A 12,325-nucleotide genomic window follows, 5' to 3' on the forward strand; every position below is an offset into this window, starting at 1 on the left:
TGGACATAAAGATGTAATCAATTGTGGTTTTTGAGTTACCTCGCTCCCAAGTATTCACTGAAGGGATGTCTCCTGTGATTGCACCATTTGCAATTTTTAAATCCAGATCTTCCATAAAAGATAACCATCTTAGACCATCGCGATTTTTGCTCCTTGTATTAGACTCAACACAAGAGAAATTTAAATCACCCATTACTAGAATTCCAGAGATATTGCCCTGAGCAGAGATCAATTCAAAGAGGGACGATAGAGCAGTATAAAAACTATCATCAGTAATACCTACAGGATTTCGATACACATTGATAAGAGCATATATTTGTGTGTTGAAAGAAATCTTAACCATTTGTATATATTTGTTTGGTGCTTGCCAGGGCGAGATTTTATAACCCTTACTCACTTTCACCGCTACTAACAAACCAGCAGTAGGTCTACCTTTGCCGCTATGTTCTGCTGGAAGAAGAATACGCTCATGGTCATCCCATGTAGGCGGCTTTAGTAACCATGTTTCCTGTAGTACTACTATATCATATGTATTCAGCTGGTTATTTAGTGTCCATTGCAAGTGAGAGGAGCCTCGGGTGTTCCAACAAGCAAGTGAAATTTCAGTAATGGAAGAATTTGCTCGTGGTTATAAACAAGGATTAGCAGGAACCACGAGATCTGAAAGTGATTCATTCAAACAATAGTTACAATCACACAATGGTTGAAGATTATTACCAACAGAGGGCTCATTGGTGTTAGACTCCTTGAAAGGTTGTCGTGTTGGATCTTGTGCTAGTAAGAAACCAAGATTAAAAAGGTCCATTCTAGCATTCCATAGAGTGTTGCGGACAATTCCCGATTTTATCCACAATCTAATTTTGGAAAGGTTCTTGTCACACAAAAACTCTATTTGATCTATATCGGTGGAAGAAATAGCATCCAAACCTTCAATATCTCCAAAAATGTTGAAGACACTAGCTCGACATAAGTCGTATTTTGGGAAGGGCCCGTCTTGACACTTCAAGATTAGAGTATAGAATGAATTAAATTTCTTTGACAAGGCAGCACTGGCATCATTTATATGAGATTTGATACCAGCTTTGCCAGTTTCTGAATTCTTGTTTTGTGAAATCTTGTTTATGACGACTATTGCATGGAAGTGGTTTCAGAATTGAACAGGTAACCGGTCTGTTTTTACAGGCAGGTACCTCAGTTACGCTATCATTGTGTGGCTTGTGACTATGAGGCGGCTGACCATTACCATTTGAGACTTCAGGCAGAACCTCTGAGATTCTTTTTAATAAATAAGAATCTACTGCATCTCTTAATGAGCTTAGACGATCCTCAACGCCTGTTATGGGGACGACTTTGTGTGCTCGCTTGACTTCACCAATTGAAGTTGTTTGATAATGTGCGGGAGTCGTCTGTACAGCAGGCGATACTTGTCTTGCTAATGTGTTATCAGAATTTGATGTTAATAAATTTACCAACTCAATCAGAGGGTCATAATCAACCGGAGAGGCTAGATCCTCCTTTAAAACAACTTGTGGAAGAAATGAATTACATGACGCAACTGGGAGATCACTGGACGTAGCAACCGTGTCTCTGTTTGTGATTTCACCACCACTAATTATGGGGTAGATGGAATGCAATTATTAATTTTTGGGGCTTCTATCATGGGATTAATTTGGGACTGTTTTTTTATACCAATCTTAGCTGGCACAGCTTTTAATTTCCTATTATTCACGGCTGTGCGACTATTTTTTGATGGATTTTGCTTAGGACAACCACGAAGATTAGGATTAACAGTAGGTTGATCGACAATCATCGCTGGGGAGTCTACACTAATCCAAGACTCATTGTTTTTTGTGGTCATAACCTCTTCGACACACTCAATTGGTCGAATAATTTTGGAAAATGTTGGTAATACTGAGTTAGTGATATAAGGTGCTTGGCTTGTAGCTTCTAAAGTTCGAAGACGTTGCATGATAGGCACACCAGAATTTTCAACCAAACCCTGCTGAGATAATATGTGTGTTTCAAGGAGGCTGATTCTTTGCTCCAAGTTTTCTAGTGAGAAACTTTTATTAGATTTAACTGTATTGTCTCTCATCCACTCACTAATATAGTCTAGCTTACTTGTTTGAGCAATTATTTTCTGGTCCAAAGAATCAAAGAGCTTAAATAGGCTAGATATAGTGGTATTAATGGCCCCCAAAGTGATTTCTATAAGGGCAGGATTGGGTAAAGACAGAGTGGCTTGTTTTTTTCTGTCAGTAGTTAGACATCGGCGAGGTGTAGGTTGTAAAAAGGAGACCTCATCCGGTCTTGTCGAATCCATGGAGCATGGTTGTGCATAATCAGTCGTGACTGAAGCCCTCGAACTTTCTAAGTCCCTACATTCAGGAGAGGTGGGGCATGGGGGTGAGAGAGACTTAATTGGGCTAACTTGCCCTACATTTTCAATAATTACAGATGCCATCGAGCCATTCAAGGTAGATGTTTCTCGTGCTGAAGTGTGACCTTCATTTATTATATTTACAGACTCTTGCATAGATTCTTCTATGACTGTGGCAAATGTTTGAACGGGTTTGGATTTTTTGATTGGAGAATGTGATATGGTTAGTAAAGTTTGATCGGAAATAGTAACACTTATGGGGGGAACAAGGATATCATTATTTAAGAAAAGGATTTTCTGTGAACTTGGATCACTTGGAACACATTTAGCTAAGGGCAAATTAATTAAAGTAGTCGCAAGAGAAGCCAAGTCAGTCGGGTCGGTCATAGCTCTACCACTTTGCAATTTTTCATAAAAATTGCGAATATCATGTTGGCTGGGTGTTTTATTAATTGGAGTTAAAATGATGTTTTTCTTTGAGATACGCGTCCCACTTTTAGACTTATCCGGTATTTTAGGAGTATTCTTATTCAAGGGAGTTTGTGGGAGAGGTTCATGATCCGACGAACTTGGCATAACATTTGACCGGTTCACCATTAAACATTTGGATGAAAATGTAAAAAAAAAAAAAGAAATTCTATTTTATTTTTTTTTATTTTTTTTGGAGTTGTACAACTTTTCCCTTATTGTGAATTAGACACTGAAATATACAATATTAATAACATAGGTTGAAAGATGAGCTAAAATTGGATTAAACAGAGTCTCATGAATGGTTCTGTGAGATTAGAATTATAGCAAATATTACCAATAACTAGCAAAGTCACCTCACCACCCTCCGCCAACAGCCGCACAACAGCACAGTTAGCGGCCTTGTCACCGCCGGGCTTAACGCCGCAAGGGTGCTTCCAGACTTATTAAAAGCCCGTGGGCTAGTCACGTGCTTGGTCACGTGGAGCGCTGAAGACACGCCTCCTCCATGAAGCGGTACGGCAAGAGCTACAGCTCGCAATGCCGTGTGGAGCAGTGCGGAAAAACGTCTGCGCTTCGTGTTCCAACACTTGCAGAAGCACAACAGTTCCTCTTTAGAAAAGGGCTTTGAGAGGCGTTTTACCAACCCATTTCTATTTAATAAAATGTCTTACTTTGAAAATACTACAACTTTGTGTCTGGCTCTCATCTCTGACCTCTCACATGGCACCACTCTTACAGTAAGAAGGTTGGTAAGTACTTTTATATTCGTGAAATGTTATATAGCAGCATCATAGATCACCCGACCTGCACCACTGGGTATATTCCACTGTGCGCTCCACTGTATATCCACTGTGCGCTCCACTGTATATCCACAGTGTACCCCTCTGTATAGTCCACTGTGTGCTCTACTGTATATCCACTGTCCACCCCTCTGTATATTCCACTGTGCACCCCTCTGTATATTCCACTGTGTGCTCCACTGTATATCCACTGTGCACCACTGGGTATGTTCCAATGTGCACCCCTCTGTATATTCCACTGTGTGCTCCATTTTATACCCACTGTGTACCCCTCTGTATATTTCACTGTGCACTCCACTGTATATCCACTGTGTACCCCTCTGTATATTCCACTGTGGGCTCCACTGTATATCCACTGTGTACCCCTCTGTATATTCCACTGTGCACCCCTTTGTATATTCCACTGTGCGCTCCACTGTATATCCACTGTGTGTTCCACTGTGTACCCCTCTGTATATTTCACTGTGCACCACTGGGGATGTTCCACTGTGCACCCCTCTGTATATTCCACTGTGCGCTCCACTGTATATCCACTGTGTGTTCCACTGTATATCCACTGTGTACCCTTCAGTATATTCCACTGTGTGCTCCATTTTATACCCACTGTGTACCCCTCTGTATATTCCACTGTGCGCTCCACTTTTAATCCACTGTGTACCCCTCTGTATATTCCACTGTGCGCTCCACTGTTAATCCACTGTGTACCCCTCTGTATATTCCACTGTGCGCTCCACTGTTAATCCACTGTGTACCCCTCTGTATATTCCACTGTGCGCTCCACTGTTAATCCACTGTGTACCCCTCTGTATATCCCACTGTGCGCTCCACTGTATATCCAATGTGTACCCTTCTGTATATTCCACTGTGCCCTCCACTGTATATCCACTGTGTACCCCTCTGTATATTCCACTGTGCGCTCACTCCACTGTATTTTCCACTGTGTACCCCTCTGTATATTCCACTGTGCACCCCTCTGTATATTCCACTGTGTGCTCCACTGTTAATCCACTGTGTACCCCTCTGTATATTCCACTGTGTGCTGCACTGTATATCCACTGTGTTCCCCTCTGTATATTCCACTGTGCGCTCCACTGTATATGCACTGTGCACCCCTCTGTATATTCCACTGTGCGCTCCACTGTTAATCCACTGTGTACCCCTCTGTATATTCCACTGTGCGCTGCACTGTATATCCACTGTGTTCCCCTCTGTATATTCCACTGTGCGCTCCACTGTATATGCACTGTGCACCCCTCTGTATATTCCACTGTGCGCTGCACTGTATATCCACTGTGTTCCCCGCTGTATATTCCATTGTGTGCTCCACTGTATATGCACTGTGCACCCCTCTGTATATTCCACTGTGCGCTGCACTGTATATCCACTGTGTTCCCATCTGTATATTCCACTGTGTGCTCCACTGTATATCCACTGTGTACCCCTATGTATATTCCACTGTGCACTCCACTGTATATCCACTGTGCGCTGCACTGTATATCCACTGTGCACCCCTCTGTATATTCCACTGTGCACCCCTTTGTATATCCCACTGTGCGCTGCACTGTATATGCACTGTGTTCCCCTCTGTATATTCCACTGTGCGCTCCACTGTATATGCACTGTGCACACCACTGTATATGCACTGTGCACCCCTCTGTATATTCCACTGTGCGCTGCACTGTATATCCACTGTGTTCCCCTCTGTATATTCCACTGTGCACTCCACTGTATATCCACTGTGCACTCCACTGTATATCCATTGTGTGCTGCACTGTAAATCCACTGTGTACCCCTCTGTATATTCCACTGTGCGCTGCATTGTATATTCCACTGTGTTCCCCTCTGTATATTCCACTGTGCGCTCCACTGTATATCCACTGTGTACCCCTCTGTATATTCCACTGTGCGCTCCACTGTATATTCCACTGTGCGCTCCACTGTATATCCACTGTGCACTCCACTGTATATCCACTGCTTACCCCTCTGTATATTCCACTGTGCACTCCACTGTTAATCCACTGTGTTCCCCTCTGTATATTCCACTGTGCGCTCCACTGTATATGCACTGTGCACCCCTCTGTATATTCCACTGTGCGCTGCACTGTATATCCACTGTGGTCCCCTCTGTATATTCCACTGTGCGCTCCACTGTATATGCACTGTGCACCCCTCTGTATATTCCACTGTGCACCCCTCTGTATATTCCACTGTGTGCTCCACTGTATATCCACTGTGCACCACTGGATATATTCCACTATGCACCCCTCTGTATATTCCACTGTGTGCTCCACTGTATATCTACTGTGTACCCCTCTGTGTATTCCACTGTGCACCGTTCTGTATATTCCACTGTGTGCTCCACTGTATATCCACTGTGTACCCCTCTGTATATTCCACTGTGCACTCCACTGTATATCCACTGTGCACTCCACTGTATATCCACTGTGCACCACTGGATATATTCCACTATGCACCCCTCTGTATATTCCACTGTGTGCTTAATCCACTGTGTACCCCTCTGTATATTTCACTGTGCGCTGCACTGTATATCCACTGTGTTCCCCTCTGCATATTCCACTGTGCGCTCCACTGTATATCCACTGTGCACCACTGGATATATTCCACTATGCACCCCTCTGTATATTCCACTGTGCGCTCCACTGTATATCCACTGTGTACTCCTCTCTATATTCCACTGTGTGCTGCACTGTATATCCACTGAGCACCCCTCTGTAAATTCCACTGTGCACCCCTCTGTATATTCCACTGTGCACTCCACTGTATATCCACTGTGTACCCCTCTGTATATCCACTTTGTACCCCTCTGTATTTTCCACTGTGCACCCCTCTGTATATTCCACTGTGCAGCCCTCTATATATTCCACTGTGCGCTCCACTGTATATCCACTGTGCACCCCTCGGTATATTCCACTGTGCACCCCTCTGTATATTCCACTGTGCACTCCACTGTATATCCACTGTGCACCCCTCTGTATATTCCACTGTGCACCCCTCTGTATATTCCACTGTGCACCACTCTGTATATTCAACTGTGCGCTCCACTGTATATTCCACTGTGTACCCATCTATATATTCCACATTTTCCCCCCCTCTGTATATTCCACTTTGCGCTCCACTGTATATTCACTGTGCACCCCTCGGTATATTCCACTGTGCACCCCTCTGTATATTCCACTGTGCGCTCCACTGTATATCCACTGTGTACCCCTCTGTATATTCCACTGTGCACACCTCTGCATATTCCACTGTGTGCTCCACTGTATATCCACTGTGCACCCCTCGGTATATTCTACTGTGCACCCCTCTGTATATTCCACTGTGCGCTCCACTATATATCCACTGTGTATCCCTCTGTATATTCCACTGTGCACCCCTCTGTATATTCCACTGTGCACTCCACTGTATATCCACTGTGCACCCCTCGGTATATTCCACTGTGCGCTCCACTGTATATCCACTGTGCACCCCTCGGTATATTCCACTGTGCACTCCACTGTATATCCACTGTGTATCCCACTGTATATTCCACCGTGCGCTCCACTGTATATCCACTGTGTACCCCTCTGTATATTCCACTGTGCACCCCTCTGTATATTCCACTGTGCACTCCACTGTATATCCACTGTGCACCCCTCGGTATATTCCACTGTGCACCCCTCTGTATATTCCACTGTGCGCTCCACTGTATAACCACTGAGCACCCATCTGTAAATTCCACTGTGCACCCCTCTGTATATTCCACTGTGCACACCACTGTATATCCACTGTGTACCCCTCTGTATATTCCACTGTGCGCTCCACTGTATATCCACTGTGCACCCCTCTGTATATTCCACTGTGCGCTCCACTGTATATCCACTGTGTACCCCTCCGTATATTCCACTGTGCCCTCCACTGTATATCCACTGTGCACCCCTCGGTATATTCCACTGTGCGCTCCACTGTATATCCACTGTGTACTCATCTGTATATTCCACTGTGCGTTCCACTGTATATCCACTGTGCACCCCTCGGTATATTCCACTGTGCACCCCTCTTTATATTCCACTGTGCGCTCCACTGTATATCCACTGTGCACCCCTCTGTATATTCCACTGTGCGCTCCACTGTATATCCACTGTGCACCCCTCTGTATATTCCACTGTGCGCTCCACTGTATATTCCACTGTGCACCCCTCGGTATATTCCACTGTGCACCCCTCTGTATATTCCACTGTGCGCTCCACTGTATATTCCACTGTGCACTGTGTATTCAGGAACTCTTTTCTTACCTGGGTGGGGCCGGTGGAAGAACGCACACCTGAAGCACTTCTCTGCTATTTAAACCACGCCCAATGGAATACACGTGCTTTGCGTTATTCTGCATCAGCAGCAGGACGCTCACCGAGTCGGCTCCTGCATCCTGGCTCCTGACACGCCCGCCAGCACCCGGAACACCTGCAAACAGACAAGAAAAGAGAAGGCGAGCATTAGAAATTACTTACCGGAATCCGGCCTCAGCAATCCTACCTCCGACGATCCTGCAAAGGAAAGGTACAAGATTAGCAGCGTTCTCAAACGCTCGCAGCCGCGCCACCTTGCCTTACCCATCCGTGGCCTCGCCGAATTCCACCGCGGCCACGACGCCGGCAGCATCTCGGCACCTGAAAAACAGAAAAAAATAGTCATTAGAGGTGCCCGCTCTAAAGCGGCCACATTTCTTCCACTTACTTACGTGCCTCATCACACGCGACAGCGGCTGTGTCGCCGGCAGCATCTCGGCACCTGTAAGCAGAAAAAGACAATCATTAGAAGTAAGCAGTCGCTTTTCTTTCACTTACCTTCCTCCACCGCGGCTATGACGCCAGCTACATCCCAGCACCTGTATAAGAGGAATACATGGTGAGCACTAACTAAGCACGGAGAACAAATACTCACCGAGAGACTTACCAGCTTTAGGTTTCTGGACCCCGGCTCCTGTGGAGAAAAGACACTCATACTTACGGCTACCGCAGGAGAGACGAAGGACACAGTGTCCGCAACTATTTCCCATCCAGTGACATAACTGGATTCTACGCACCCCTGCACCTGAAGCAGGATGGAGAGCTCATCTTTACAATACCTAAGGTGAGAGCTTGCAGAAACCAAGTTGGGGGTCAAGAAGAGTGAGAAACGGGAGATTGGTGGGAACACATATCCACCCCAGCTGGTAATCAATCCCTTTTCTTCCACCTGCAGAAAACTTACTCTACAAGCCAGGCAATCCAAATTCGGAGGCCCCGTCCAGAGCATCTTCCAGGCCCTGCGCCTCACGATAGAAGACACGGTAGCAGTCCAGTTCGGGTCAGCGTCTCTGTGGGAATCAGGTGAGCGTTACAGTAAGCCCCACAGAAAATTCCAGCGTGTGTCCCACTGTATATTCCACTTTGAGCCGCACTGTGTGCCCCATTGTATATTCCACTGTGAGCCCCACAGCACATTCCACTGTGTGCCCCACTCTGAGAGAAGCTGCATATTCCACGTGAGCCCCACTGTGAGCCCCACGGTAAGCTTCACTGTGGATGTCACTGCATATTCCATTGTGAGCCCCTCTGTAAGCACTGCTGCATGCCCCACTGTGAGCCCTGCTGTGAGCTCCATTGTGAGTCCCACTGAATGTTGCACTATGCGCTCCACTGTATATCCACTGTGCACCCCTCTGTATATCCACTGTGCATCCCTCTGTATATTCCACTGTGGCTCCACTGTATATTCCACTGTACGCTCCACTATATATCCACTGTGCACCCCTCTGTATATCCACTGCGCACCCCTCTGTATATTCCACTGTGCGCTCCACTGTATATTCCACTGTACGCTCCACTGTATATTCACTGTGTACCCCTCTGTATATTCCACTGTGCGCTCCACTGTATATCCACTGTGCACCCCTCTGTATATCCACTGTGCACCCATCTGTATATTCCACTCTGCGCTCCACTGTACATTCCACTGTACGCTCCACTGTATATTCACTGTGTACCCCTCTGTATATTCCACTGTGCGCTCCACTGTATATCCACTGTGCACCCCTCTGTATATTCCACTGTGCGCTCCACTGTATATTCCACTGTGCACCCCACTGTATATCCAGTGTGCACTCCACTGTATATCCACTGTACGCCCCACTGTATAGTCCACTGTGCACCCCACTGTATATTCCACTGTGCGCTTCACTGTATATTCTGCTGTGCACCCCACTGGATATCCACTGTGCACCCCACTGTATAGTCCACTGTGCAACCCACTGTATATTCCACTGTGTGCACCACTGTATATACACTGTGCACCCCACTGCAAATTCCACTGTGAAACCCAGTGTATATTCTACTTTGCGCTCCACTGTATATCCACTGTGCACCCCACTATATAGTCCACTTTGAACCCCACTGTATATTCCATTGTGTGCACCACTGTATATACCCGGTGCACCCCACTGCATATTCCACTGTGCTCCCCACTGTATATTCCACTGTGTGCCCCACTGTATATATTACACTGTGAAACCCACTGTATATTCCACTGTGCGCACCACTGTCTATCCACTGTGCACCCCACTATATAGTCCACTGTGAACCCCACTGTATATTCCATTGTGTGCACCACTGTATATACCCGGTGCACCCCACTGTATATCCACTGTGTGCCCCACTGTATATTCCACTGTGTGCCCCACTGTATATATTACACTGTGAAACCCACTGTATATTCCACTGTGCGCACCACTGTCTATCCGCTGTGCACCCCACTATATAGTCCACTGTGAACCCCACTGTATATTCCATTGTGTGCACCACTGTATATACCCGGTGCACCCCACTGTATATCCACTGTGCACCCCACTGTATATCCACTGTACGCCCCACTGTATATTCCACTGTGCAACCCTCTGTATATTCCACTGTACGCTCCACTGTATATTCACTGTGTACCCCTCTGTATATTCCACTGTGCGCTCCACTGTATATCCACTCTGCACCCCTCTGTATATTCCACTGTCCACCCCTCTGTATATTCCACTGTGCGCTCCACTGTATATTCCACTGTGCGCTCCACTGCATATTCCACTGTGCACCCCACTGTATATCCACTGTGCACCCGACTGTATATCCACAGTGCACTCCACTGTATATCCACTGTACGCCCCACTGTGTAGTCCACTGTGCACCCCACTGTATATTCCACTGTGCACTACACTGTATATAACCTGTGCACCCCTCTGTATATTCCACTGTGCGCCCCACTGTAAGTTCCACTGTGTGCCCCTCTGTATATTCCACTGTGCACCCCTCTATATATTCCTCTGTGCACCCCATTGTATATCCACTGTGCACCCCACTGTATTTTCCACTGTGCATTCCACTGTATATCCACTGTGCACCCCACTGTATATTCCACTGTGCACCCCACTGCATATCCACTGTGCACCCCACTGTATATTCCACTGTGTGCACCACTGTATATACACTGTGCACCCCACTGCATATTCCACTGTGTGCATCACTGTATATACACTGTGCACCCCACTGCATATTCCACTGTGCGCTCCACTGTATATGTCACTGTGAACCCCACTGTATGTTCCAATTTGCTCCACTGTATATCCACTGTGCACCCCTTGGGTATTCCACTTTTGCCTCCACTTTATATCCACTGTGCACCCCACTGTATATCCACTGTGCACCCCATTGTTTATTCCATTGTGAGACCCACTGTGCCCCCACTATATAGTCCACTGTGCTCCCCACTGTATATTCCACTGTGCGCCCCACTGTACATCCACTGTGCACCCCACTGTATATCCTCTGTGCAACCCACTGTATGTTCCACTGTACTCCACCGTATATCCACTGTGCACCCCTCTGGGTATTCCACTGTGCGCCCCACTGTATATCCACTGTGCACCCCACTATATAGTCCACTGTGCACTTCACTGTATATCCACTGTGCTCCCCACTGTCTATTCCACTGTGCGCCCCACTGTATATTCCACTGTGCACCCCACTGTATATCCTCTGTGCAACCCACTGTATGTTCCACTGTGCTCCACTGTATATCCACTGTGCACCCCTCTGGGTATTCCACTGTGCGCTCCACTGTATATCCACTGTGCACCCCACTGTATATCCACTGTGCACCCCATTATTTATTCCATTGTGAGACCCACTGTGCCCCCACTATATAGTCCACTGTAAGCCCCACTGGGAGCCCTACTGAATAGTCCACTTTGAGACTCAGTGTAAGCCCCACAGAAAATTCCAGCGTGTGTCCCACTGTATATTCCACTTTGAGCCCCACTGTGAGCCCCACTGTGTGCCCCATTGTATATTCCACTGTGAGCCCCACAGCACATTCCACTGTGTGCCCCACTCTGAGAGACGCTGCATATTCCACGTGAGCCCCACTGTGAGCCCCACGGTAAGCTTCACTGTGGATGTCACTGCATATTCCATTGTGAGCCCCTCCGTAAGCACTGCTGCATGCCCCACTGTGAGCCCTGCTGTGAGCTCCATTGTGAGTCCCACTGAATGTTCCACTGTGAGCGACACTGCAAACCCCACTTTGAGCCCCACAGTGAACACCACTGCATATTCCAGTATGAGCCCCACTGTAAGCACCACTATATGCCCCACTG

The sequence above is a fragment of the Ambystoma mexicanum genome, chromosome 13 (genome assembly GCF_040938575.1).
Source record: "Ambystoma mexicanum isolate Mex_15411 chromosome 13, UKY_AmexF1_1, whole genome shotgun sequence".
NCBI lineage: Eukaryota > Metazoa > Chordata > Amphibia > Caudata > Ambystomatidae > Ambystoma > Ambystoma mexicanum.